This window comes from Apis dorsata, unplaced genomic scaffold, assembly GCF_000469605.1.
Source record: "Apis dorsata unplaced genomic scaffold, Apis dorsata 1.3 scaffold_61, whole genome shotgun sequence".
In the NCBI taxonomy this organism is placed as follows: domain Eukaryota; kingdom Metazoa; phylum Arthropoda; class Insecta; order Hymenoptera; family Apidae; genus Apis; species Apis dorsata.
The window spans coordinates 466,045-472,222 of record NW_006263361.1 but is presented as its reverse complement, the minus strand read 5'-3'; the positions used below and the strand labels follow the sequence as shown (position 1 = coordinate 472,222).

Below are 6,178 nucleotides of genomic sequence, written 5' to 3'. Positions count from 1 at the left end.
GCGGAGCCGATCGATGCCTCTCTCGCAATCCCGCGCGGAACGAAGAACGGCGCCGCGCGAGAAACGTTGGATATCGGTGAATATTTAAAACGCGTTTCCACCTCCCATCCCACCACCCGTCCACTGTCGACACCCGAAGACAATCACCCTCGAAACAATAGCCATCTAATGCGAAATAGGATGCCCCTCTTGCGTTTCCGCGGACTGGCTTCCTTCCATCCGTAGTTGCCTCGACTGTTTCTCGAATCTGCTACCGTGGTTTGAACGTAGTCGCTAACGCCTCTCTCGTTAGACGTTCCACCAACGATTTCCGCTCCCTCCACTTTCCTCCGATTCCCATCGTTCCAACCGATCCCTCCCAAAAGTTTCCTTCGAATTTATATCCTGGAGAGGAAAAATATATATAGGGCTACGACGACAAAGGAAAACTTATTTCACCCCCCATACATCATCGATATCTTCGTTTCACCTTTCCATCATTCACCAAGGACGACGGTCACAGGGTCGCTCCTGTTCACCGCGATCTCCTTCCTCTTTTTTTCCCCCGCAAAAACTTCTCTCTCCACGCGTGCACACACACACAAACACACACACACACATTGACGTGGCGGACATAAATCTTCCTCGGTTCGCCGGATTATTAATTCGTGGACGCGGATAGGTGTATCGTCGCGCATGCCACGTGAAACACCGTCGTCCACCGGGCTAACGAGAGGAGATAGAACGGAGGAGAGAGTGCTTTTGCGTCCAGCACACGTACGCGAACCGGCACGGACCACTTATTGTCCCGATGCCTGCCTTTCATTTAACGCACCGCGATCCGCTATCTAATCTCACGCAAGTAATCCCTCCACCCGTGGACACGCGGGGCTTGACCTTGCTATATTACCCCCTCCCCTTCTCCCTCCTCGATTCAGATTCGATTCACGTGATTCGAATTCGCCTAGGAGGCTCGAGGGGAGGGGAGAAAGGAAAAGAATAAGATTAATCGTATCATTAAACGAATCTTTTTGAAATTTTTGGCAAAATTCTACGTCGAGTGGATAATCGGATGCGATTTCTTCTTTCTTACCCTTTGATTCCCCGTTACGATTCGGAAAAGGATGGGTAGATTAGATAGGTTTAATAATGGAAAGCTTAAGCTTCGTTTCCACGACGCTTCGATATTAGTCGGACGGAAAGCGTGGAATCTCCTCCACTTTCCACGGTGAGATCCTTCCACGGGAAGGATAATCTTAGAAAACGATCCTCTTTCCAGCTTTAATTACTTCTCGCGTGGGAAATATTTGATACAAATTTACAAGGATCGCGTGATCCATGGCCTCGATCCATCATAAGTACGTACCCGTCATAAGTCATCGGACGCTTGGTAGTCTCCTAGGATAAATGAACTTTATCGTTTCGAGATGAGATTAATATTAACCGTTTCTATATAATAATAATAAGAAGAAGAAGAAGAAAAAGGAGAAGAAAAGGAAGAAGAAAGAAATGAAATTTGTACGTTAATTATTTTAATTCTCTGTAAAATCAAGAGCGAGTGAAAAAGTAGCGTGGAAATCGTTTAAAAAAAATTTCGTTTAAAAAAAAAAAAAAAAAACGAAGCGGTAAGGTTTATTCGAATTCCGTGAAAGATCGAGAGGTCGCTCTTTCCATCCGCGAGGGCATCACGTTAATTTAGCAGGACGTTACATTAATTCCAAATTGGTTTCGTGGAGATAGGAAGCACGGTGCAGGACGATCCAGGACGAAGGATCACCGATCCGCAGACTACCCAGCTTAGTTCCATCGTAATTACAGGAGCAGGACGAGGCTTAGCCGATCTTTATTTATACACGCGTCACGCTGCGATGCGCGTCACACGGTCAACACTTACACACACTTTCCACTCGTGAACGCGGCGTTTAACGTGCAACCCCGGCGTCCTCGATTGATCGCCGATCAATCGCGCGAAACGGGTGAAATTACACCTTCGATCGAGAAGATCGAATACATGTACGTTCCAAAGCGATCTCTATCCGTTAAAGCAGCGCGAACTTTCTCCCCCCTCCCCTCTCCTCCAAGTTATCCTTCACGATCGTTCGTATCATCGAGCTCGAGTTTTTATTAAACGCTCTCTCTCTCTCTCTCTCTCTCTCTCTCGTCGGACTCGTTACGAAAGATAAAGCCGGTCGCAACCACGTGCGCCCTGTTCCCGTGTGCGCCTCGACGTCAACAACATCAATCTCGCTCTCGCGAGAGAACAATTTTTCGAAAAAATTTCCACCCGATTCCGGATTCTTCTCAAGTAAGCTTCTTCTTCGCGCGAATGGTTCGATGGGGTGGTTCGTTACGTTTTGAAAAGGAGGGATGCGAGGCCATTAAGCGAGTCGATCGAGAAAATTAACGAGCGTTGCACGGGCGCGCGTTCCACGCGAAGCGTGTAACGGTGCCTCTGAACGCGCGTATGACGCATGTCGAAAGGGTTATTGGCTTTTCGGCCGTTGGAGCGGGAAGTCCGGCGGTGAATAGGTGGCGGCGCTAAAAGGAGCACGTAAGGCGAGGGAAGCAGCCGATGGGCCGAGGGGGTGAGGATCTTTTAAGCACCCCGGGTCGCTATATTTAGGGGCTCATCCTTCTCTTCCACGACCCCTTCTAACCGCAGTTTTGAATTGCGGCGCGCGCACCGTCGCCAGCCGCGCCACGTCGGTCCACGTCGCGGGCGATTTCACGACGGGGTCGAGGGGAGGGAGGGAGGGAGGACGACGGCTTGCACGACGGAGATAGGGATACGGTGGTTGAAGCAGGAGATCGGGGGAGGGCGCGGAAGGGACGAAGACATCGGCGAGAGACGAGGGAAAAAGAGCGGGAGATAAAAGGAGGACGAGGAGGAGAGGGTTGAGTCGTGGTCGTCGCCGCGCTACGACGAGGAACGGCGGAGAAGAGGCGAACGGAAGAGAGGAACGAAACGAAATCGGGAGGGATAGAGGAAAGCCGAGAGAGTGAAATAAAGACATAACGAGTTGGCGAAAAAGAGCGAGAACAAAGGATAATGGGGAAGAAAGGAGAGGAGAGGAGAGGAGAGGAGAGTGAGGAAGAGAGAGATGGATAGGTAGGTAGGTGGATAGGTAGGTAGGGGTAGGTAACCCAGCAAGTGGCCAGAGGTGAGAGAGTAGGATAGTCGGTGGTATAGAGACAAGGGGGATGAAGGTGCTCACGGAGGAAAGGGTGTAATGAAGCTGCGCGGGAGAGGTGGACGGTGGAGAGAGGAGGTCGATGAGGAAGGGGAGGGAGGGGGCGAAGAACGGGCCATGGGCGGGAGAGAGAGAGAGAGAGAGAAAGAGAGAGGGTGTGGGAAGGCGAGAAGCGAGCCGGAGGAGAGAGACAGAGAGAGAGCGAGGCGATAGGGGTTGAGAGAGGGAAACAGAGAGGAGTATGTGACGCTCGGAATTCTGGTGGGAGCGCGAACCGGGGTGGGGGAGAGGACGAGTGGCGCGAAGAGAGAGGGGTGTAAAGAGGGGTTTGAACGAAGGGACAGAGCCATAAGAGGGTTGATGGTGGCCCGGGTTGGCCTCAGTAGCACAGTCGCGCGCCAAACTCTCGAAGGAAAGCACGTACTCGGTTCAACGCGCTTCCGCACCTTCCTTCCAACTACATCTCTTCTTTTTTTCTTCTCTCCCCCCGTTCCCTCTTCTCGCTCTCGCCACCCACGCTCTCTCGCTCTCCCTCTCGACCTTCCGCTCAACCGCTATCCCGCGATACGTACCCGCGATCCCCGTCTTATCTTTTTTCACCGCTTTTTTTTCTCTTTCTTCTTTCTTCGCCTTCAATCCACGCGCGTTTCATTACATTCGTACAGCCTGTGACTGCCGATAAACCGATCGGACCGATCGACCAATTCTTTATCGCCGTTCGAAACGAGCGTTCGACGCTGGAACAACGACGAACACGAATATCAGGTAATCAAGATCATCTTTTTTTCTTCCGTTGTCAGAAAAGCAAGTTGGCACAGTTTTAAATCTTAAGCGGGTAACGTTGCTCGTTAACGTCGCCGGATTTACGAAAATTCCACGATTGAATTGAATCGAAACGCGGTGGTGGTTTTCATCTCTACCGGTTTTAACGGTGGTGACGAATGGTCGTGTCGGTGCCGTTTCAATTACGTCGGAAAACAGAAGTTAACGCCTCGTTTATAAATAAACGGGAGCCTCGGGAGCACACCGGCGCGTCTACCCGCTAGTAAAGCAAAGCCTCGTCGTCGCTCGTTGAAATCGAACGTTTATCTCTCCGCGAACGAAACCCCATTCTCTCTATATAATCGAATAACAATTTGTATCCCGTTGAACGTTGCGATCCGCCCGATTGAAACACGTCTCTTTTATTGGCCCATAAACCGTATTTCTTTCGCGTGACCGTTTATCGATATCGATAACAGAGTCGCGAAATTTCGAATCGGATTCCCCCTCGTATCGATCCTTGATAACGTTATCAACTATTTCGCGTGAAATAGTTTCGGGGAATTGAGATCAAGCTTCAACGGGGCTTCGATATTATTCGCCCCGACTTTGCGAAATTTTAATTTCTAACGTACTTTTCCATGGAAACGCGGAAAATTTTCTCCTTTCGATCGTACACCGGCTAAAAATACACTGTTAAAATAGTTGACATTGGTCAATCCGATCGAACACTCGCTTCGTTTCCGTTCGACCGCCTTTGTTAATCGTTTAATCCACCATCGTCGGATTTAGTATCCGTCCGAGCGACCCTCTTCCAGTCTAAAAAAAAAAAGGAAACAAAAGGGAGAGGGGGGAAAGAGAAAAAAAGAAAAAAAAGAAAACGGATGGAAAGCAAACGGGGGAGGAGGGGGAGGAAAAAAAAAAAGGAGCGACGGGAGGATACAACGTTGAACGTACAACGTTGCGATCATAAAATTATCCGATAGACCAGGGTCGGTCCGACGATGCGCGGTGGTTAAGCAGCGAATAATTATTGCGTTCCACACGGGACAGCGCGTAATAAACGTTATCAAGTTCACCGCTTTCAACCTCGTACCACCGTGCAACACACCGTTCCCACTTCTGTCGTCGCGTGTTTGACTATCGCCGAGGGAACGAACGATCTCTTCCAGGATAAACAATAATCGCGATCCATCTGTCCCTGGATACACCTGGTTACTCATGCGACACTCTCGTCGTACGCATCGAAATCGGACCAGAGAGCAGAGAAATTGCAAAGTATATCGTTTGGACGCGTGTCTGCCGCGTGAATGCCGTCCAACTTCGTCGCGTAAATAATTATATCGCATCGCGGTGTATCGGTCCGCGACGCCGGAAGCACGGAGAGAGCGCGCGCCGCCAACCACCGTCGTTCAACAATTTCATCGACGCGTGTACGCGCGGAGTACGTGGTGCGCTCGCGAGCGTATCCCTGTTTTCCGGGAATTAATTACTTCGCAAAATGCTCGTGGCCCAAATGGAATATAGTTTATCGTACACCCTATCCTACCTATCGCGTTCAAAGAGCGCGATGATCGCTCCTCCAACGACCCGTCCAAGGGTGTTAACGGGTCCCCCCTAACGGGATTAAATGCCAATTAGGCTCTTAGCACCGCGAGATTGCGTGGCGTGCCCAACTTTTAATTCGATGAGCATCAACGATCGGGACCGGACCAGACGGACGGACGGAGAGAGAGAGAGAGAGAGAGAGGATACGCGATAATCGAACGAATCGAGCCCTCGTAACGAGTTACGATACGAGTTACACACATACACGCACAGTTTTTCCGTTAAATCCGTTTTTCGATTCGCGTATGATCGATTACCGCGAGGAATTTCGCGTCGCGTGGAAAACAGAACAGAACAGGAGGGGCAAATTTCCTCTATCCCCCTTTTTTATCCGTTCGAGGGAGGAACGGAGAGGGTCGAATGATGGCACGGTAGTCGAGCGAAATCCCGTTTGTCGCGCGCAAGCCGAGAACCGGCGTGACGCAATTCTGCAAGACGAAAGGGGATGTACGTTGCAGGGGGAGGGGATCGAATCTGTGCGGTAATGGAAATAGAATTTAAACTGGGAATCCCCCTCCCTCCTCCCTCCCTCCTCGCTTATCGCGGGGCGGAAATAAATAAGGACGCGATTTCGAGCGGATCTCGAGCGGGTTGAACCGGTTACGGTAATAGTTGGGCCGCGGGAAGGGAAGGAAGCG

At 50.6% G+C, this 6,178-nt stretch overlaps 1 protein-coding gene across 2 annotated transcripts in view; it reads left to right on the top strand.

Annotated features, from left to right (window-relative positions):
- Positions 1-3,086: 3,086 nt before the first annotated feature.
- Positions 3,087-6,178, top strand: part of LOC102681891 (proton channel OtopLc-like) — a 36,828-nt gene continuing 33,736 nt past the window's right edge. Inside the window, exon 1 of one of the 2 annotated variants that reach the window (XM_006609857.2) lies at positions 3,087-3,935. The gene's annotated coding sequence lies outside the window, so the exon portion shown is untranslated. The remainder of the gene's footprint in view (positions 3,936-6,178) is intronic. The other variant, XM_006609861.2, reaches the window with a different exon arrangement.